General features: G+C 47.5%; 2 long non-coding RNA genes across 2 annotated transcripts; one reads left to right on the top strand and one right to left on the bottom strand.

The window, feature by feature from the left end:
- LOC144142369 (uncharacterized) lies at window positions 1-21089 on the bottom strand. Its single transcript, XR_013316968.1, has 5 exons — window positions 20922-21089; window positions 6445-6506; window positions 1977-2054; window positions 1404-1430; window positions 1-126 (listed from the first exon to the last, which is right to left on the bottom strand). It is a non-coding gene; the product is annotated as an uncharacterized LOC144142369 (long non-coding RNA).
- Window positions 10859-14403, top strand: LOC144142377 (uncharacterized). The gene is made up of 3 exons (XR_013316976.1): window positions 10859-11012; window positions 13066-13199; window positions 14239-14403. It is a non-coding gene; the product is annotated as an uncharacterized LOC144142377 (long non-coding RNA).
- Window positions 21090-22613: the final 1524 nt, after the last annotated feature.

Here is a 22613-nt window from a genome sequence, read left to right as displayed (position 1 = left end):
TGAACGCTAAACGAATCACAATTTATTTGGTAAATGCCCATGTAACAGTGTTCGGAAGCCGGGAACAGCTCAGAATTTCGGTTCGCAAATCTTGTCAGCATTGTTAATCTCCTGTAAGTAGTCTTCCTGTTGGAAAAGAAATGAGAAGGAGAAACATTAAAAAAATGTTGGGGAAAACCGTACAATAACAGCGAGTCGAACACTCGCGCGGAAGTAGGTCAAGTGCACACGTCAAACTCCTTTTGAGTCGCATATCGAATGACTGGGAATGTGTCTACAGCAGAAAGGCGGTGCGTAATTTTTACCGTCTGAAAGCAAATAATGCCTGCCACAGATCTCTTCTCAAAACATCAGGTTCCATTCGTAACCGAAACCACGAACCATACTATAAGCTGGCTCCAAACTGAATCGAGGTGCCCTGCAGTGCTATTGAAGCCTTGAAAAAATAGTGACCGAAAGATAGCGGCCACTACTATGTACTGGTGTATTGACACGTCCCATTCGCCCGCAATTATTTACTGCCGCTACGTCTTCATTATTAGCGCTTATTTCTACTTTAACTTACTTAAATATCCATTTCCTAGTGGTGGTGGCTTTCTCATTCCCATTTATTTCGCTCTGTCCATTCACCAGCAGTCTACGCAGCCCCTTCCTGCTCCCTTCCATCTCTGACACTTTTGCTCCTCCCGTCTCATTTTTCATTCTAGGGCCGGGGACATTAAAACGTTCTAATCACTCAGAGCTGGTTGGATGCTTTGCATTGTAATCGGATGTTTAAGAATGGTTTTTATTTCTTTGCCAGCTTCTTACACACCGCTTACTCCCGGAAATTGCCCTGGCAGCGTAAGTGTCATCAGAATATTCTGTGTAAGGACAATACCATGAAGAAATTTTTGTGTTGAAGTGTCGCACTTCAACTGTTGCCTTGCGTTCGGCCCCACCATTTGAATATTAGTGAAGTTGGTTTGCCTTCATCAATCACATGCCTGAGGTGAAGCATTACTTTCGAGCCTTTATACGATTATTTCAGACACTGAAACACTGCGACGGAGATCCTTGGACGACTTCGATTAATCAATCACATTGCAGAATGGTTGTACAGCCGCATGCTATCGCGCAGCCCACTTTATTCAGCGTGTATTGATCGCAACAACAGAACCCGTGATTTCGTTTCACGTTGGCAGTGTAGCTGCTGACATCCACACTCTCGAAGCCCGAGATGCTGAATAGGGCTTTGCATAATGCGTGGAAGCTGAAACATCTCGCGCATGATTCGTGACATTGCACAGTAAACTGCAACTGATAACTATGAGCTATCGTTAGGCCTTTCTAAACGCATTTAAAAGCGTTTTGTGCCTCCTCGGTACAGAAACAAGAGGAAACAAGCAAGAGGGAGTCCTTACCGTCCAAATAAGGCGCATGACCTCTTCCTGAAATGAAGAGTAGAAAACCGTTTTAGAATTCAACCAGCGGACGGACACGTTTGCAAGCAGTGTGCCCCTGGCTTATCCATGACTTCGATAACTATAATAGGTGAACTTTCTCAGGTCTACATGCTTGAGTTAGGTGTACGTTGGTAGATCAGCACTCGAAATCACTGGCGCTCTTTTGCCATCGGTGCCATACAGAACTAAAATGCAAATACTACTACTTTTGATAGCACCCAAAATTTATTTGCTGAAAAAACAACATTGTGGTGAATTTAAAATCGAGTGATCAAAACAATCATGATTTATAAATTAGTTTAAATTATTCGTGCATTATCTAGAGTGTTGGATCACTCACTCACTCACTCACTCACTCACTCACTCACTCACTCACTCACTCACTCACTCACTCACTCACTCACTCACTCACTCACTCACTCACTCACTCACTCACTCACTCACTCACTCACTCACTCACTCACTCACTCACTCACAGCAAGTTGAGATGTTGACAATTTATTAAGTGAGCCCATAAAACAATGAACTTACGAAGTTCGCGCTTGCCTTGCAAGCATTTATTACAAAGCCGGCACCTTTCTGAGGAAGCCTCTTGAGGTAGTCAGCGACCTGAAGGAGGAAACACAATTTTACTATCTTCTGCCAGTATGCACGAGTCAGAGTCAACGCATGCAGTCTGACCAGAGAAAAGCTGCAAATAATCAAAGGCTAGAACTCGCACAGCTGACAAATTGCGTTTATGCCGAATATCTTTTCGCAACAAGACACAAAATAAGCGAAAAAAGGCAGCGCACCAAATTTGCAAGGTTGAAGGAAATACATGAAAATAGGCCTGGGGCGATGGGGAGTTATGGAGGCGCCTACCACGTCTAAAAGTGACGCAAAAAAAAAAAAAAAGAGACCACCTTAGGCATTTTGCGTGGTAAATGACTTTAGGTAAAAAATATTCAAACAGCTAGGGACACTACAAAACTAATAAAATTTCGTGGACGCAACCAGCGCCTGGTAGATGAACGTGTTAGCATGCCTGCAAGATACTGGAGTAGCGTACTGAACGAAGACTTTTTATGAGCTAAAAACATTTAGGTACGTAGAATCGCAGTTGCTTTTAACAGCGGATCTGTTTGTGGTTGAGTTCCATCCGCCCCTGGCGTCGCTCAAAACTCGGCGCGGCAAAGTGGAGAGGAGGAACATGCTAGGCCAAGAAGAGTGAGGGAAAGTGGCGAGGAGGTAAGGAGACGACGAGCAGGAGGTGTGGGGAGTGCGCGCTCCAAGAAAAAAAAAACAATTCCCGTGGTCGGAATCGAACCTGGGTCTCTCGCGTTATGCAACGGGCTTTTATCCCATTGCGCTATCATCGCCTTTTGGCTTTCCACATTGGTATTTATTGCACTATAAGTCAATGTATGAAATGATCTTTACAACACACATTTATAACTACGTACACATACAGATGAGTTGGATACAAGATGAAGAACGAAGCTAAAAATAATGAACCATTATGTACATTTGGTTTAAAACAGGGGCAACAGTGAGCTGCTAATGAGCCGGGGGTACTAGTCAGGGCGTAAAACATTTTGGTCGTAGACATTTTTAAGATTAATAATTATTTTGCAAAAGTGTTATCTCGAAGATATGCAAAGTGATTAGAAAAAAAACAATCATGGCACATCACCGTATTCTGGTGATACAAGATACTTTGCACTATGTGGCGTCAACGCAAAGTCCTTCTTAAGATTTCTTTGTAGGACATCCCAAAACAGTATGGCATCCTTACAACTTATGCAGCAGTGCTCAATTGCTTACGGTACATCGCACAGACGGCAGTTTCCCGCGGAGACACAAAAATGGTCCGGCTGTGCAGCCACGTCTTAATAGGCAGTTCCAGTCATCGTCGTCATCATCATCATCATCATCATCATCATCATCATCATCATCATCAGACTATCTACACCTACTGCAGGGCAAAGGCCTCTCCCATTAGTCTCCAATTATCCCGGTCCTGCGCCAACTGCCACCACCACTTTATCACCGCAAACTTCTTGTTCTCATCTGCCCATCTAACTTTCTGCCGCCCCCTGCCACGCTTGCCTTCTCTAGGGATCCACTCTGTTACCCTTAATGACGAACGGTTATCTTGCCTTCGCATTACATGCCCTGCCCACGTCAATTTCTTCTTCGTAATTTTTTTTTATAACATAATTTTTTTCGGAAATGAACAAAAAGTTTCAGTATGCAGTTTGAATCGCATTCGGGGCCTCAGCATTCCCTTTAGGCGTTCTTCTAGTTGTGAGAGCCGACGTGCGCTAGGCGGCATCAGTGTCCAGTCTGCCGATCAGATTGGCAGACCTAAGAAAAGCCACGTTGAAGCTAGTGAATACCACCAGCTCCGTTGCTTCCTCAGTCGTCGCATCTCAATTGCGAAGGTGGTCTAAATTTTCCGGACTGTGAATGTGAAATGTCGAAAAATAGATCGCAAATAAATAAGAAATGGAAGAAACAGTTAAGCTTCAGCGGCCTCGAACAGTTTAGGCAACATGCTCAAGTAGCTCAGTTCGACGTTGCTTTTGCTTGTAAGTGCCATCAGTTTTCCCTCGTTATTTATTTAGTGGCCTAGAGGCGGCACGGGGTCACAAAAAGTGCACAGAGAAATACCTTTTTTACCATTTTAAGAAGTTGCAACTCCAACTGCCAAACTGCTACGTACTGATGTCCTACTCAATACCGACCACTCACACCGACAATACTGACAGCAGTATTGATCCGGTTAAGCTCCGGTGCTCGAGCGCGTTCAGCAGTAATGGACCAGGACCATCTGTTACTGCGGAGACCATCAAAACTTTCGCAGTGCTTTCGCTAATTCACTGCCCCCACCCCCCTCCTTCAGCCTACGTAGCACTTTGCTTGTAAATTGCAGGCATCCTATGAAAGGTGTCCTTTCGGTCTCGCCTCGCCCCGAATGTGCTCACAAACACGGGAGTAATTTAAGGCGAACCAGTTAAGGGAAAATCCCAAGCTGGTTTGCATACTCAGAAAACAGAAACCTTGGAGCGTGTCTGAATGCAGCCGACCTAGCTTCCGCGTACACTTTGGCCGTACCCATTTAAGGCTCTGACGTTTACATTTTTCTTTGTCGAGGCGCCCGTGCATTGTCCTGTAGAAAAGGCAGCCCAAGAAGAGACGAACGAGATTTCGTTATACGCGTCGGTCGTACGTCATTGGTTATACTACTTGGAGGGAAAATACTTTTGTGGACTTTGCGAAATGTACTGAGGAACAAAAATAAGGTCTTAGCATTTTTACGAGTTTATAAGCTTTCAATGCGGGATGGCAGCCTCCGTCTTCCTCAAAGCAGCAGAAATTAAGTCGGAACCGTTGATGGTACGGCGCTAAATTTTGTTTCGCCGTTATCAGTCAAGAACTCGCCGCGCTGTCAGGGGCACCATTGGGCATGCTGTTTTCTCATTGTATACGTGCCCTGCTACGAGCTATCAGAAAAAAAGTGCCCGGCCTGTTCTTGTCAGGCTCTTTTGCGGGGCAAGGAAAGCTAGGTTCGTTGGCTAGCGCTCGTCGGTCACTTGTCGGCGTTTTCTGCTACCGTCATCGTTGCGGCGCTTACGTGCTCGCGCTCTCTGTGCTCAAGTCCCGTGCTGTTCATATTTACTGTATCTTATGAACTCGACCGCCCATGCATTAATTAACGTAAGAAATCGAAATGGCATAAGCGAATCTGCGGATGGCCGGGTCTGAGATTCATTAAGCAGCTTTCGCTTGCGTTTCGCACGATATACAAATGCATGCTCGAAATTTTTTCGCGAGTGTGGTCACGGCGGAGAAAGCCAAATGACACTGTGCGTGTGGTGCGAGCGGCAGCTTACACCGATAGCCTTTTTTTTCACGGGCACTGTGTGCTGTATTATTGCTTCTTTCCTCCTTTGCCCCTCCCTCTCCTTATCTCTCCTCGCTGAACTTAAGGGAACGACGAACAGAGTCGTCACCGGACTTCAAGCTTCATGGGCTGAAGCCCCCTTCCATTCTCCTCCCCTCTTTTTTCATTGTATCCACGCGATAGGCGTTACTTTGCCGACAGATGCCTTTTCCCCCTGTGCAGTGGAACAAAAGGTCAAATCCACCCAGTGTTCACCATGCTCGCTTCTCAAGATTTCCCGTTCTGCACCTTTCAGTGGCCAGTGTCCGTATTTTGTTGGACAAGTACCTCTCCTCTACTGCCATTTCCCCCCCCCCCCTTTTTTTTTTTTTTTTACGGAGAAGCACTGGTCTAGAGTCGTCCTAGCCGTGCATGCCTCCGTCAAGCCCTTCGCTCTGAAATCATTCCTTCTCTATATGCCTATGTGTCTAAACTAGCATTGCGCTCCTATCCGTTTTCTGCCATCTACTGTAAGACCCATCACCCATTCAGGCAGCTACAGCCAGGGCCACTTCCATACGTCACGCAATAAACAGTTCCACTCCTGTACTCGACTCGGCTGGTTTCGTCTCTCTGGCCTACCACAACAACAGCGCCCGTTACGCTCGCCTCAGAATACTGTTAATAAAAACTGGCCTGATCTGCGGAAGCTTCCAGCGTTCCTCACTCTAGAATGTAAAGACCTTAATAAGCGTTATTTTTTTCACTACGTCCTCTTCAATTTTTTTTACTGCAGGCGCTACGTTACGCAGTGTATGCGCACTCAAGTTAGTTTCAGTATACCCGCTGCATGATGCAGTCCCTAAAAACAGGTAATGCTTGGTGCAGGCAACGATGGAAATGGCACTGTGTATTCGGAAGCGGTGGAGACCACACTCACTCTTTGGGGAAGCAAAGCACAAAGAGAATAGCATAGCTTTCCAGCTACCGAATTCCCGTTCGCAAACGCGAAAAGGTGAAAGAACAAAGAAAGAAACAAGAATAGGAAGAAGCAAAGAAGGAAGGATCCCGGCATGCACGAGCCTTTTCTTTCGTTTCCCGCAAACCACAATCACCACCACCAATGCATACCTCGGGTTTCACGTTGTCTGCAAGGCAGTCGAGTGCCTTGGGGACCTTGTCTGGCGACAGACCTGCAATCAAGCGGCATCAAGAGGCTCAATAAAGGGAGGAATTCTGCATGTTTTTAGCAAATTCTCAGTGATGTGTATTGCATATCCACCAAATAAATAAAAAAAGGAAGTAGGCATGAAGGGTTACTTGGTCCTTGTTAGAAATGCCGTTTCGGAAATAGCAACAAACAGACAAAAGGCGACACATCTCAAATAGCGCACTAGGTGCTTAACTAAAATTTGGCCGTGAACTTTTTAGACGTCCATGTCAAACAGAAAAAAAAAAAGACGGCAGGGAACTTTTTTCGGGGAATCCTCCGAGTTCGAAAGCGTCCTGGCCTCGTCCGTTGCACGTCCGCAGACTACTCCTAGGTTTTCTTACGTGGCTCATTGGTGGTCGTAACAGTATAACCGACGCTTTTTATATATCGGCTAGATGTTTTAAATTTTTTTTTATCTCGTCACACCTCGACGACGTTAACTGAGACAGCGCCTTTATCATTTGTGGCCAAGCTTCACTGCAACATACAAAAGCAATGTGCGAAAGATAACTTTATGATCACCATGTTATTGTTTTGTGGGCTAGCGGCTACTCTCTCAGAAGTCTCCGTATGTCTTCACCCCGAATGCTCCAGAATGACCAATCGAAGTGGCCTACTGCGCAAATTCGACGAATGACGTGGCCGAGGATTCAACTAGAGCGAAAAAAAAAGGGGGGGGGGGAGGTGTATAGCGATTGGCTATACGGTCGTCGGGAATGTTTAGATTAAGTATACCCACCGACTGCCTTGCGAACGCCCTTCACTTTTATCGACCAGTATAGAAAAAAAGCCGTTCCACTCAATGTGAAAGCTGTCGGAAGTGCACAGCAGTGATTCTGCCGTAATCGGCTGTTGCGCCGTTATCCGCTCACTGCTACCACCCAATTCAATTCAAATTTCCCGCCTTCGAAGTTCTCACGCGCCACCTGCCTGGAACTGCGCCAGCTCCTGGTTCTGTTCTTTTAGGTGCGGAGTACCTTATGACTGTGCGATGTCTGTCCGCGTCCGTGCGCATAGCATTTATAATAGCAGAAAATCACACATGCACAGGTACAGGCAGGATTCGAACCTGTGTCTGGTAGACCAGACAGAGTTAGTGTCAGTCGTCTTACCCATTCGGCTACGACCGTGAGTAAGTACCCGAGAGTCAAACGGCTTACTCCCTGGCCTGTAACGGTGAGGAGTACCTTAGGACCTCCCAATGTCCGTACGTGTCCATCCGTGCGCACAGCACCATCAAGCGAAAATCAAGCGAAATTTGATTTGAGCCGTGAGTTGCAGTTTAATTTAGGGAATAATCAAGGTGCAACTCTCGGCTCAAGTCGAATGACGGTCGGGGCGCAAATCGGATGTCACTTCGGGCGCAACTTGGATGTCATTTCGAGTCCCCGTACCCCGCACCCTCGTTATAATCCACGGAGTGAAGATGCTGCCATTTCTTGTGCTTGCTTTTCCATTTTTTTTCGCTTACTATCGTAAAAACCAACCCAACGAGCGTTTCTAACTAAATAAACGCTTGCACTCCGGTTAATTACGTATATTTTGCCTCAAATGTACCAGCAGTTTTCTTTGCGCTAAACGGGGAGATGTATGGCAAGCGCCAGCGGTTCACGAGTTTCGAACGCTTATGACTATATAAACTGCTTGGCTTAAGCCTCTGTGTTACGCCGCGACGTCAGCCGTTACGACGGAACGTGGTGTGGCTCTACTTGAGTCCAGCGAGCGAGCTACGACAAGGCGAGCCCCTAAAGTTCTCTGCACTTAAAAGGGCATCTGCGCCGGGACAATGCGCAATGCTAAATGCCATTCAAGCCTCGGGTGTTGTCCGTGCGAACATGCACTTTTTTATAGTAAAATCAATGTTGGGCTTCGTCATTCGCCAAATTTGCGCACGTGGTCACTTCAATTGGCCGTTATTGAGTGCTGTGGTGAAGAAGACCTACGGGGACTTCGTACAGTGTACACAATCCGTCCCTTTAAGGTTGGCTTCGCAGCTGTCTTCGAACGTATTGCAGAAAAAACTGGTTTTCAGGGGCATTAGATGAATAAATTGGTTTAAGGAGGGGTATTCGGTAATAACTCTGGAAGTAGGCTATTTCAGTTACTGAAAAAAAGGTATACAACCAATGCGTACTGCCGGTGACGGCAGAAACTTGGCGCCTTACTAAGCGCCTTGAAGGAAAACTTAAATCAGCTCAAGGACTAATGAAAAGACGCATGGTTGGAGGAACGCTTACGATATGGGTGACCTATATTAGGGAAAAAACTCGGAGTGACGCCGTCATAGCTTCAACCGCAACTTCCACCGCAGCTTCAGACTTGGGCTGGGCGTTTCATGTGGAGAACGGACAGCCGGTGGACCACCAAGGTAACATGGGCGTCCGAGAGACGAGGTAGGAAAGACAATTTACACCATGTAGGGATGAGAGGGGAAAAAAATCCGAGGCAGAGAATGGGCGAGGGAATCACAAGGCAGGAACGGCTCGATGAATATGGGACAGGCCTTCGTACGGCAGTGGACAGAAATGAACTACTGTTGCTGACGATGATATCAAGATATGAGGGCCCTAGGGCCTTTATTTTTATGCGCCCAACGAATTATGTCCCGCACGAACGGACGATTTCACGACGGATGCAACCATAGAATGCTTATCCATTAAAAGTTATCAGAAGATCTATTGGCGGATCATTAGGGATGCCATCGCATCCTCTGCCTCGCGAACGTGAGGATCGGACTGTCGCGCACGCGTCGCTCCTAGAGAAGCCCCCACCCCGGCTCTTCTCGCAAGGCGTTTGCCAGGATTATCCGCACGCCGTGCCATCCGCGCTTTACGCTCTTTCCCTGTGCCAGTAAGCCTCATTGCTCGCTTAGCGGCGTCATTGGCTGCATGTCGCCCATTTTGTCGTTTAGCCGTACCTGTATCTCATTGCCGTACTTCTTATTATTCTATTTTGGCGTCTAGTCCGCACCTGCGCTTGCTTCACACTACATTTCACACTACGCGACGCACTGAAACGTGGCAGAGCAGCAACTGGACCGGCAGCGGTGCGGAAGCAGCTCCACTGCCGCCTCGGCTTGTCACCCTCTCAGCACGCTGGTGATAGGCTGTCGCTGTGCTACGTGACTCACCTCTGCACCAATCCTCCTCTTTCCCCAGTTCCTCCGAGCGCGTGGCCGCGAGGATAGGGAGACATTAGGCCACCGAATGACAGCGGTCATTTTTTGCAAGCATGACACTCCCATTCCTAATACAATAAGGTGTCTTATAGGTAAACATTGTTGCTGCTCAAGGCTGGTAGGGGCGAATGGCTGGGAGCAGTCATCGCGAGCGATAACCATGAGTCCAGAACAGTGGGTTAGAAGGGGTAGGAATGTAAGGGCAAAAAGAGTGTAGCCTATTCCTTTCTACATGTATTCGCGATGAGCCGATGGAGAAATTCCAGTGGCATGTTCCCGATTATTTAACGTCACTCTGTAAATGTGCGAGCCAAACAATATTGCAAAGCGCTTAATGAAGTTTGCGTAAAGAGCCACCGAAGGGAATCATACGCGGTATCACCCCAGCTCTGGCTCCGGAAAGTTTCGGTGAGCTGCATTGATGCGTTTCGCGGAGAACCACCCAGTTTCGTTTGTTAGGAATTGTGGTAGTTCCTGTTTGGCTGATACCAGTCGTTATTGCTACCTCTGATGCAGGGCCTCCCTGATACTCCAACGAAATGAATAGAGTAGTGACCATTTTGTGAGCGCACTGCGGTAAAGCCGCTAAAGTTCTCGGAATTTGAGGGAACGTGGATGCATGTATGCGATCCCCTTGGTTCACTCTAAGAAATGTGGGGAGTAGTTGAAGAATCAAACAGCGTTCCTATTCCTGCCAGGGTCGTTTGACACCGTCCGCACCACGCGTGGCGTTAGATGGCGTGTTCACTCTACTAGGAAACCAGAATAAAACTGCTGGCGAACTCTCCCCGCTCTTGATGGAGCTAAGCGGCGGTTGTACCCCTTTCGCGAGAGAGAATAGAACAGTATATCGACTCTATCAACTTCAGCTGCACGCTTTCAGGTGTGCAAAAAGGCAAACACCTCTATGGCGGACGCGAACTCTTTGAAATCGTATGAAAAAGTAGTTACCCAAACAGCCACAGCGCCGGGCCATGAAACAAAGCGTACTTAAAATAAAGTGCAGCGTATTCAAAAGAGCGTGCGAGGTAGTGTTACACGTCCTCTAGGAATGGGTCATTTGTGTGTTCTAACGCAACGGTGTCCGTCGGACTACTTGAGCGTTGTACCTTTGCGCGGTCTTTTCATCGCGGCGGGGCTGGCGTACGGACGCGTCTCTCCGATGTCTCCGTCTCTTTTGTGGCATTGAAACCGCCGTAGTACTCCTGTACGTGTCTGTGAGGTGCGTTTTGGTGTCGGTGGCTGTGTTTGAAGTATACCTGACTGGTGGAATAACATCGTTTGGCTGCTGCGGCCGCCGCTGAAAACGTAAGTCACCATTTCAGTTTTTCTTGCGCAGTACGGGATCGAGCTCGCGCTCGTTCCCGCCAAAACTTCAGCTTTATTTATAACAACTGGCGCTCGTGAGTGCTGCTTAGCCTTGTTGGTTCTTGCGAAGAATTAAGTGGTCACATACATGTGCTTTCATTTGTGTGACACCAGTTCTAGCTATCCTTTTTCCGGCTTTGTGTTTTTCGAACAAGCGGCCGTGCTCCCATCGCGGGTTCACGACGTTCAGCATGCGTTGAAACAAGACTCGTGTGCAGTATAAGAGTTGCGGATTTATTAAGCTGGCTTCTTTAGGCACTGGGCACATGTACGATTGGTACACGCGATTCGCATGCGACTGATCGTTACGACTGTCGCCACGAGTAGCCGTACGCGTGAATTTGAGACACATGGCCCGATGCGCGCATGCGATGTGTCGTCGGCGTCGCTCCGCCCACTGTTTTTGCTTTATGGTCAACTACGACGATCGCTGAGCTGAATTTGCAGATTCCGCGCGTTTTTTCGCAAGAAATTGATAAAGCAAGCAATCTTGAAGCGTTTTCTGCCTTCGGGAACAGTCCGCGCTCACGCCGGCCGCGCCTGCCAGCTCGACACACTCAGCGGCTCGAACCGGCGCAGACCACGGTAGCAACCGCTTGTCGCTGCTCTCCCGAATCAATCTGTTCGCTAAGAAGAAGTTCCACATGCGAAAAAGTAGGTGTTAATGTGGTGAAAAATTGTGGTAGGGATTGTTGCCAGGGCTTATTTTAAAAGCGGCGATCAGATATCTGCCGCTATGCAAGCCTGCGCTGACCGGCCGTGTATGCCGCGGCGCGCGGTGCGCCGAGCGGTCGAGAGATGGCGATACCTGCGCGGAAGCATCCAAACAGGCTACGCAGATGTCTTGGTCACCGATCGCTCAAACGGCCGTTATAGCCCAAATAAAGTTTCACATGCGAGAAAAAGGATGATAGTGTGGTGAAAAGTTGTGTTACGGATTGTCATCCGCAGTTGCACAGATAGCGGCGATCAAATGTCCGCCAGAATGCTAAGCCTAAGGTTCCCAACACCCGAGCCGACCCGAGCAACGCAAGCCTGTTGCGGGCGGTTGGGGCTCAGCGGACTCTCGATCGCAATGATGGCACGACTGCATCTGGCTTGCCAGTCGCACGTCGTGAGCCTCCTCGGACCTGCGAACGACCCAAAACAGGCCCTAACGATCAATCGTAACGATCAGTCGCATGCGAATCGCGTGTACTAATCGTACATGTGTCCAGCGCTAGCTATAAATTGGCTTTCGTTTCATTATCTTCTTGAGCAACGTAAATATATTGTCGAGCGACAAGGTAATTACACTGCCGCCGGGCTTATCCGTCGGTTCCGTTCCCATCTGGCGCGTCTGACGAGGCAGAAGTGAGCGACGGCGACAGCAACACCGTAACCAGTTTATTACCCAATCAGTTAGGTTGGTAGCGTCGCTTTATTTGGTTACCCCTTAAAATATAACGCAGTCAAAGGTCACAAGGTTTCAATTCAACCTCCAAGTTGGCATAGATGTCTTGCAAAAAAAAAGAACGTGAACGTTTGTGCGTTCCGAACCCATTGTGTAGTGCGTTGCCTTGTAGCCTCTGGTCCCGTGTTGTTAGAAAACAATACTTAACGCTAATAAAACGTTGTCGGTAGGAAATTTCATCGCGATTAATTGTTTATGTGGCTACAGTAGCCACAACAAAATTTCACGGAACCGCAGGCGTGTTGCTTTGTCTATTGGACTTTTTTCTTATTACCTTGCGCGACTGCAATAAGAGTGAAGCCCATTTTCGGTGAAATTTCGTACTGTTTTCTTAAGAAAGGGCCAAGTAACGGCTACCGTAAAACGTAGTTTGAAAAATGAATACTGCAGTACGTTTTGTTTCATAGCGAGTGTTGACAAGCTATAGAACTTTAGGCTGAATATTTTCACGCGGACATGTGGTAAAACTGCTGCTAGGTGCTGTATTTAGTAAGCAGCGTGCATTTAGCATTATAGTGAACTTTTTTTTACTTATTACAGGCGCTACGACGTAAAGGTGTTTCCCGTGGATGTTTCCAGGGCTATTCTACAATAGTGCTGTTCAACAACATATTGTGATCGCCTGGCGTTCGGAAGCAGAAAGAGAGCAAAGATGCCTGGTGCGGCCGACAGCTGTAAGTAATAAACACTTCATCTTTGGTCACTTTGCCATAGTCATCTGGCAAATAAAAATGTGTCTTTTAGCCTTCATGGTGTCATTTGCATGCACTTTTGCTTTCTAGCATCGACTGACCTTAGTTGTGTTTTATTATAAATGTCATTAGAGACATAACATAACTGCGTAACCAACTTTCTGCTTGATTAAAAATGTGTCGCTTCCACTGCAGTGCATTAATGCTGTAGCTTTTTCGAACTGTCAAACACTGCAGTATTTTTTAACAAACTTATTTGGTCACGAGTAAGATTCGATGTGCAGCTTCAAGATTGATGGGGATTAGGAATGCGGTTGTGCGGCATTTATTTTCTGCTTGCCTCTTGTTATTCTCCATGATTCGGCCTTGTTACTGTTCACTGATCCCATGATTAATTCCAATAATGAGAGGCTGACAGTTTTGCTGTAATATTGCTTGTCTTCAAGCCATCCTTTTTGATAACACCATTGCACCAAGTACTTGCAGGTTGGCCTGAGGTTGCAGGTTCTCTTGTTGGTCTGGCTGCTTTTTCTGAAAGTGGTTGGTTGGAAAAAAAGAGGAGGAGGACCTTGTTGGTTTAAAATTTGAATAGGGGATCAGGACCCCGATGCTTTAAATTAATCCGTGCTCTCGTTCTTCTCAGATGGCTTTTCAGTTGCACTGCTGGTGAAAGAAAAGCCAGAGACCTTGCTCTCAAAGCTGGTATGCATATTTGTCTTCTGTATGTTGAGTAAGTGAAATCCAGTGTAGTACTTGTGAATCAGGCTCAGCAATCACCATCACAGCAATTCAAATTTGCTAAAGGGAGCATTTTGCCTCATCAGTAGACAATTGTGAATGTTACATTGATGAATCGTTAGCGCAGTCACTAAATTGTTAGCTTTAAGTGTATAGACTACTAACTAGCGATTCGTTTTCCTGAGAATCGCTTTGTACAGTGGTTTGTCCACTGAGGAAGGAAGAGCAAAATACTGTCGCTTGTGTTTCTTCTGGTACTTGCATTTGTGTGCTTTTTATGCAGGAGCCAGGAGAGACTTCCCTTTACCCCAGGATCTTGTTCTCGGGCCAAACTGCGGAGAAATCTGGAGCCGTGACCGTGCACTTCGAAGAGCTCCAGCTGACGGCTATGGACATAGTGGACGGGTTCGCTTTGCTTTTGGCGGTCTACTGGACCTTCAACATCCAGTATGCCCCGAAGACAAAGCGGACCTGTCTGCTTTTTTAGATGATGCTCGGCCTACCACCGACAGAGCAAATGGTTTCGGTCATAAAAGCAGCAACTGCAATACAGGTGGAGCGACGTGTGTGAGGATGTCAAAATAAAGCATGAAATGCAGTGTGAAAACGATTTGTCTTTTTTTTTTCGGCTAAGCACAAACGACAGCTTTTTTTGTAAAGACGCCTTGCTATGTTTACTTGTGAAGTAATTTTACCGTACTTCAGTTTGTAAGCATGAAGTAAAGAGGGCTGACACTAATGCTGTTGTGGATGCTAAAGTGTAGTCTTGTTAAAGGTAACATCGTGCTGCCTCTGAATAGTAGAGTTCGGCAACTCGCAGGTAGTGCATAGATCCTGCTTCAAAGGAATACATTAGTTCTGACAAAGAGTAAGCTAGCCCTCCTTGAGGAGGCATTATGGGACTCTGGTTGAAAGAATACAATGATTCTGAAAAGAGTACGCTAACCCTTCCTGGTGAAGTATTGCAAAATGCTGTTTGGTGGAATAAGGTAATTCTGAGGGGTGGCAGAGGTATAGCAAGATTCTGGTAAAGAATTGTATAACTCCTTGACTGGAGGAATTATTCGATCCGTGGTGAGGGAATTGCCGGACGCGGTTCCCGCAACTCCGGTGAGAATACCTCGACCCCCTCTCCGCGAGAGGCCTGCGACTCCCTTGTGAAGGGTAAGGCTATTCTGCTAAAAAGGGAGTTGCCTGATGCTGGAAAAGGGAATCGTATATGGGACAAGGGTTTCTATTCCCTTTGGGAATTGGTGGGACTCCTTTAGTTCTTAGAGTGTTAGAGGTATAGAAGACTTTGCGATGAACGTTTGATATCTTTGTGAATTTTAATTTGGAGTCGGAGTGCCCTATAAAGACCTTTTGTAGAGTTCGACGCAAAACACCTCCTCCATTCCTTCGGAATCGAGCCGTAGAAATTCGGCAGCAGAATATTCCACGAAATGGACATGTCATCTGAAGTGAAGCAACGACCTTGTGGTGTTTACGTGCTATCCAAAAAAAAAAAATGTGAATGACCGGTTTCATAGAAGCGTAGCGCGCACCCGGAATGAAACGAAAAACCATCTGAAAAAAAAAAGGACAATATTAAGAACACAAAAATCTAGTTGAAACGTGGAGATATCTACACAGGCTTGCACAAGTCTCACTTCAACAAGAAGTTTTTGAAGCCCGCCGCGGTGGCTCAGTGGCTAAGGCGTTGCGCTGCTGAGCACGAGGTCGCGGGTTTGATTCCCGGCCGCGGCGGCCGCTTTTCCGATGGAGGCGAAAAGCAAAAACGCCCGTGTGTACGAGATTTCGTCGCACTTTAAAGATCCCCAGGCGGTCAAAATTAATCCGGAGCCCTCCACTACGGCGCGCCTCATCGCCTGCGTTGCGTCGGCGCATTAAACCCTACAATCAATCAAATCAATCGAGAAGTTTTTGCAAAGTTCATGGTGGTGCCTCTATGAATTTCTGAGTGGGCGTGAGAGACCACAGGGGACGAAGAAAGAGCAGCAGGCGGGTAAGCGTGGGGAAATCGGCCCACGCCACCTCGACAAGAAGGCCGCGCACTTGAGGCTGCCGCATTACTCTCGTCATGCCATTTCGCTAGGCGCGCCCTATTTAGGCCGCCGCATTGTGACGTTTCGACGCTTTTTTAGCACCTCAACGTCAACATAGGCAGGGTTGTGGATTGTGGTAACGCCGTTCGCAAGCCTTCCTGATATCATGGAAGGACGTAGCAATAATCAGGAGGGGCTTGTAGATAAGTGGGGGAGCTGCTATGGGGGAGAAATTGAGGATGGTAACAACACCTACGGAAAAATGCCCTGTCTTGAAATCCCGAGGAATACGACAGTTTTTGTGTGTAACCTTCGCTCGAAAATAGCGGTGTGCTTTGAATACGTCTATGGCCAGCAGTGGCGTGACTACACACGACATGGCCCTTCGACGTGGTTAGAAGCAGGATTTATATCATCCCCCTCCTGACTATGCGCTAGTAAAATTAAACAGGGAAGGCGGAGGGGCGGATGTCAATAAAAGGGATATTTCCATTAAAAGTTATTGAGGCGCCTATTTCCTCTTAGAACGTCGGAATGCGTGAGCGTTCCATCTCGTTGGGTGTGGAAAGAATATGTGGGGGTTGGTATGCTGACGTTGCGGCCAATCGGAATGGGCGAATCGGCCATGAGCCTCGGACGGCAGCTGACATCGTCATGGGACGATTCCCTTGAGTAGGCACATGCAAATTCGGAGTGGGTACGTTGACGTCGCAGCTAAATGGAAATTCGTGAACAGGCAGGGCGTGAGCTTGTGACGGCTGCTGTTATCGTCACTGGGAAATCCACCTTGGGCTTTTAGAGAAGTGACGAAGGAGGCGAGGCCCACATCAAAGCTGATAGCGATGAATACCACGAAGCGATGTCCCTTGGTAATGCCAGCTATGCTCCCAACGCTTGCTACAAACAAAAAGGAAGAGTAGGCGAACGCAAACGAGAAAAATGAAGACGTGGTGCCGCGCTAACCACCGCCGGCTTGTTCGCTCCTGCCATGGCTCCTTCTTACTGATGCTCTGGCATTGCAGGGACTCTGGAACACTTTTTAGGGCGAAGCTTTCTATGCATTACTGGCGCCGTCATCCTGATTCCACAACTCACGGCAGGAAAGCCAACTTACACAAGCGCCTTGTGAAGAAAAAAAAAAAAAAAACGCTTGCCGTTGTAGGAACCGAACCTGGGACGCTCGCGTTACGAAGTCGACGCGTATCCAATTGCGCCATTCCCACACGGTCGAAGCAGTTTGGATTTCTGACCTTGAGTTTCACTCAGGTTGCACGGGAGAAGGCTTCGCGTTTTAACCATCTTTCTCTTAAGATAGGATCGTTGATTTTTTTTCAAATTCTTCAAAGAAACCTGAATGCGTTCAGAATTAAGCTAACAAGCGCATACAGTACTCAGGCTAGGTTACCACACAAAACCCCACCAAATATTACTGATTTTGCCCATCATATCATCCAGAAAATCGCTCAAAAATTTTTTCCCCTTTTTCCGTCTGGGCATTGTCTTCGCGCTTATGTGACTTTATTTGCTGTTGGGTATTGGCCCTATTCTTGTCAGTAGCACCAATAGACGCATTCGATAGCCTCTTTAAATAAACGTACGACGAAAGCAAAGCCGAAACTGGAAGGCGTATCGGTTGGACGAGCAGAACACACGGGGCCGCCAAATGCAGGCGATAATTATACCTTTACAAATTTTTCCAGGTGCGAAGGAAGGAGTGCTAGCGTTTATTAAGGTGAAAGCTCGTTGCTCAGTAGACCTTCACGAAAATTGGACGACCACACCAATTTATTGACACACCACACCAATTATACACCAATCGTGTACATATTCTACTGAACGCATAAAAATGCATTGCAGTTCGCGTGGAAATTAGACCCGAGAGAGTGCTTTGCAACAGCGTACATCACCGCATTGCCTGCGACCCCGCAGGAGCTTACTGGTGCGTGCTCCGCGCCGCTCGTAACTTACAACACGACAAAGTGGATGGATACGGAAGTTAAGGCGTATCACGCTGAATTAGAGGTAATCAAAGTGAATTAAACTAAATTTAGGGGAATTTCAGGCAATTGAAGTGAAATAAATATGCAGAATAAGTGAAATAAATTGAATCAAAGGGAACCAAAGTTATCTAATATTGATGACTCAGCGAAATAAGTAGATGACTAGGGTAATTAGGATGGATGATTAAGCAATTCAGGTGTGGACAACTTAGTTATTTATGAGGATGACTGAGTGAGTAACAAGAGGTCAGTTAGATCATTTGGCTGGTTACTTAACGCGAATAGTTAAATACCCATTAGCTCGCGTACTTACGCTTATAAAATGAAAAATGTGAAGGAGAAAGCGAATTAGTGTGAACGGGAACATAATGGTTAACGGTAAAATACTCACGCAGGAGAGGAAGAAAGATAGATCAACGATGGGCGCAAAAATCGCGCCGCTACACAGAGTACACGTGTGTAGATGCGCCGAAGTGTACCGCCAACGTGTCCAAGTAGGCGCGCGCCTCGCGGGGAGTCATCGCATTGGTCTGTCTCGAAGAGTATCGTCACTCAGGATTTTCCCTTCAGTCGTCATAGGGATAACATGAGAAAGTTGAAGAAACCCTGTAAATTTTCGGTAGTGCTGCAGGGTCTTAAAAGTGTGTAGAGGGAGGGTGCCCTCACTCCGCCCGGCCCACGACACGCATCCAGAATCCGTGGTTGCACCGATAGTACTATGTATAGAACACGCCACGGCATCTCAGGAGCAGGCCCTCCGTTTCGATATCAGCCGGTTCACACACCCTGAACAACGACATTCTAAAGATTGTTTCCCTTGGTCTGCTTCACCGGAGTGAACAATAGCTGCTTCGGAGGTACAAAACTGACGGACAACGGAACTTGGCATACGGCTTGGTTTACGAGGTATACTATCTGCGCCGTAAAACATCATGCCCGGATATTCGCAAAAATGAGGAGGCTAAACCAACAAAAACTCCGGTGGCGCTGAAGTGCCACCTGACAGCGCTTGTAGAGCCACGCTTGAAGCTCTCCAAACCCGTACTCATAGTACTTGTAACAGTACCATAAGTACGCTCCAATCCCACCCTCCCTTACCCCCAAACCCAGCTGACTTACGAATCATTGCAATAAACGGACAATAAGGCCAATCATGAGGCGCAGCGTACGGTTTTTGTTGATTGAATAATTCATTGATCGATAGGCATTTTGCTTAACTATCAGTAGCGCTCGAATAATCAGTCGTGTCTAAACTTTCTAACGTTTTATTTAAAGTATCTAAACTATCTTTTAAATCAGTTCGGTCCTAAAAATAAGGATTGCGCTTTAACATTATCGAGTGGAAGCATGAAGATACCACCGGAAAGATTCGGCCTACTTAATTCGTCCATTTCGTTCCCTTAGACGCAGCGATTGGTCATTCGGGTGTATTGTTGCGAAAAACACCGACACAATTAATTGAATTCGAGCGTGTACGGCCCTATAGCGTACGAGTGACACCTGCATTGCCTGAAGCTTCAGATATCCGAATACGTGCGGATTTTTTTTTTTTTTTTTGAACCATCATACCTAAAGTTTTTCGCGACAAGTTGGCATGATGTAATGAACCGAGCTCACGTTTTATGTTAAATCAGAGTAGGGTAAATTTGGCACCTTTCTAGGCAACCCGGGGGAGGGGAGAGGACAGTGGACATGGCTGACTGCTCGGAAAGACACCCGTGCTCTCGGTCAATTACGCTTCCTGCAAGGTTCGCAAGAGCTCTGAAGAGGTCTGCCAGGGCATCGGCTGGGTTTTCTGCCGGCGGCCGACCTTTCGTGCTTGGGCGGGCACACCAACACTTAAAGCGTTTACACCACGCTACACCACGCGATCCCGGGTGAAGATTGAGTTAGCGGGGCAGGCTTGGGGATTTAAATAGAACTTATTTAAAGGTGCTGAACAGGAGATCGCGGGCTTGATTTCTGGACACGGCGGCTATTTTTGTAATGGAGACCAAAAATGAAAATGCCCGTGTGTACAAATTCCAGCGCACGCTGCCCCACGGATTAATTAAGATCCCCAAAGGATAGTAATAAATCCGTAGCATCTCCGTACCACATGATGTGCGGCCACCGTTGTAACACCCGTTGCCCAACCAAGCGAGGAGCAGCGGGAGGCCCAGCTTACCAGCCCCGACCCTGAGGACCAACTCTAGCTTGTGGAAAAAGCGAGGCGGACGGCCAGGGTACATGGCATCTCGGACTAGGAACGTCACCCATCCAGGACGGAATGCAAGTCGTCGGCTCCGATAATAAAGTTTATTACTACAACTTCCCAACGGTGCTTATCAATAGCACACTTGTAGCTTTACATCGTAAACGGAATTCAAAATTGTTTCTTGAAGGGGGCTCTGTTGCTGAGAACAAACGCGCAGGATGCTCGCACGTCTTCGGCAATACTCGACCGTCGTCATCCCAGAGAATACTCCACCACGCTTAATTCCACGGTTCATTTCTCTCTTTAGGCTCCGTGCGACGCGTGCTATCCCGCATGCCACCTGCACTATCTGTTCCTCGGACTCCGTCGAAGATCCCTTACTTCATCAAATGCCCTTTCGGCTATCGCATACCAATCACCCGAGTGCGTATGCAGCAGCCTCACGGCGTATCACAAGGAAAAAAAAAAGAACCGTTAAAAGTAAATTGTAGAGTGTCCTAGATAAAAACGTTAGCGTGCAGTATGCAGTCAGACATGCATAAAGGGCAGGTCTCCTTTTGCATGGGCAGGGAGATCTACCCTTTGACAGTTAAATCTGACTTATTGCCATGATCAATCGTTGATGCAGCATGGCAGAGGCAGAAGGGGGGGGGGGGGCAGTAGGGGGAAGTGTGAACCGAAGGAGGGGACGGAGCCCGCTCGGGATTCTGGACGCTCCACTTACGGCACAGAAACTCTCCTGCGTCGGCCATGGTCGCCAGGAGGAGCGCGGACGCAATGATGAGTGCCGCCTTCATGACGCTGCGTGTACGCAGGGAGGAATTCGAAGACGGGCTTTGCGCGGCAGCAGACTGCGTGATGTGGGGCTGCTGCAGCGCTACCCTTTTTTATATGCCGTCCAGAGAAGACGCTGTGACGAAGCAAGGCCACGGTCACCGATGGCTAGCGACCAGTTAGCCTCCTTTCACTTTTATTTTATTTTTGCTTCCCTCTATCTCTCTTTCTTGGCACTAGGACGACGTGCGGCGTAGACCCGCATGTGGAAGGATGTCGAGCTCCTTTAGTCTGAGGCCCTTAAAGACAAAGGAGACAAGTGGAAAGGGCGAAAATGAGAGAGGGTTGATTACGGTGAGCCCGACATGGCCGCCCTCACCGCCCGCTTGCGGGCGCTTTATTAGGCAAGCGACGAGCGCCGAAACGACGGCCAGAGTGCCGAGAGAACAAAACAGACGTTCGCGATCTGAAGATGTGACTGCGCTGACGCGCTCGACCGCTTCTGGTAAACGGCTCGAGGAAACGCGCATGACATACGTACGCGCGCGCATGTGTGCTGGCCCTCGTGAGTTTATTAATTCGCTTCCTCCAGAAACCATCCATCGCTTTATTTGTAGTGGCATGCTTGCAACATGAGACCAATTGCCCCCAAGCACTCGCGTTCGGGCATCAGTTCGGAACGTCAGATCTGGTCGACGAAAGCGGAAAGTGGCACAGATGCATGTGTAAGAAAAGGGGCCCGCGAGGGGAATTACTTCACAAGCTGAATGACGCTTCTTTAAGTGCGTTCTTTTCGAACGCTCCTCCATATTTTTGACTGCGGAGTCGCTCCTCTTCTCTGCGATGCTTGCGTTGGGCGTGGCGGGCAGCGCTTTGAGAGGATGCGTCAGTGGACGAAAATGCTGCTAGCCCTTCTAATTAACGCAAAAAGAAAGACAGCCGGTCTCTTCTTGATCTCGACACGCGCATTGGCATACTGGCAATTACTGTCACAAGCATATTCCTGGGCGGAAACAAATTGGACTGATTTACCCCCCCCCCCCTCTCCCCCGCCCCGCTAGGCAGGAGGCACATCGACTGTTCCTCTGGATGCCGCGCGCAGGAAGCCCCTGCGCTCTTTGGGGTCGGAAATCTGGATATAAGAATTAATTAAAGCCGATCCGGTTAGGCTTCAGGAGGACTCAGCTGATCCATTCCTATGGGACTTACTCAATCATGATCCGTGGACTTATAAATGAATCGCGCGCCAATATAAAAAGTTTTATAAATCCATCAAAATGCTCCTAACGGCCTAGTTGGATTCTTTTAGCAATGTTGCACATTTTTACTGAAATAAAAAATAAATAAACAAGAATTGCATTTTAGTTTATCTAGTCTTCATTTAGTTTATCTAGCGGTCTTCGACGCGAGAGTTTTATTTTTTTATTTCAGAACACAATTGACATACCTCCGGAATAAGCAAACTAGGCCGTTTGGAGTATTTTTATGGATCTGCAAAACTTTTCGTATTGATACACGATGGTTTTTTAAGCCCGTGGGTAATGAAAGTAGTAGGTCCTATAGGAATGTTAACAGGTGAGTCCCCCTTGATATTGCGCATCCTCGATTTACCAGCTGTGGACCGTCCTCGGGCCTCCCGGGG

This window comes from Haemaphysalis longicornis, unplaced genomic scaffold (genome assembly GCF_048455015.1).
Source record: "Haemaphysalis longicornis isolate Haplotype H1 unplaced genomic scaffold, Haemaphysalis longicornis Haplotype H1 scaffold_1, whole genome shotgun sequence".
Taxonomy (NCBI): domain Eukaryota; kingdom Metazoa; phylum Arthropoda; class Arachnida; order Ixodida; family Ixodidae; genus Haemaphysalis; species Haemaphysalis longicornis.
The sequence above is the reverse complement of the archived record's forward strand: the minus strand, read 5'-3'. Positions and strand labels throughout refer to the sequence as shown.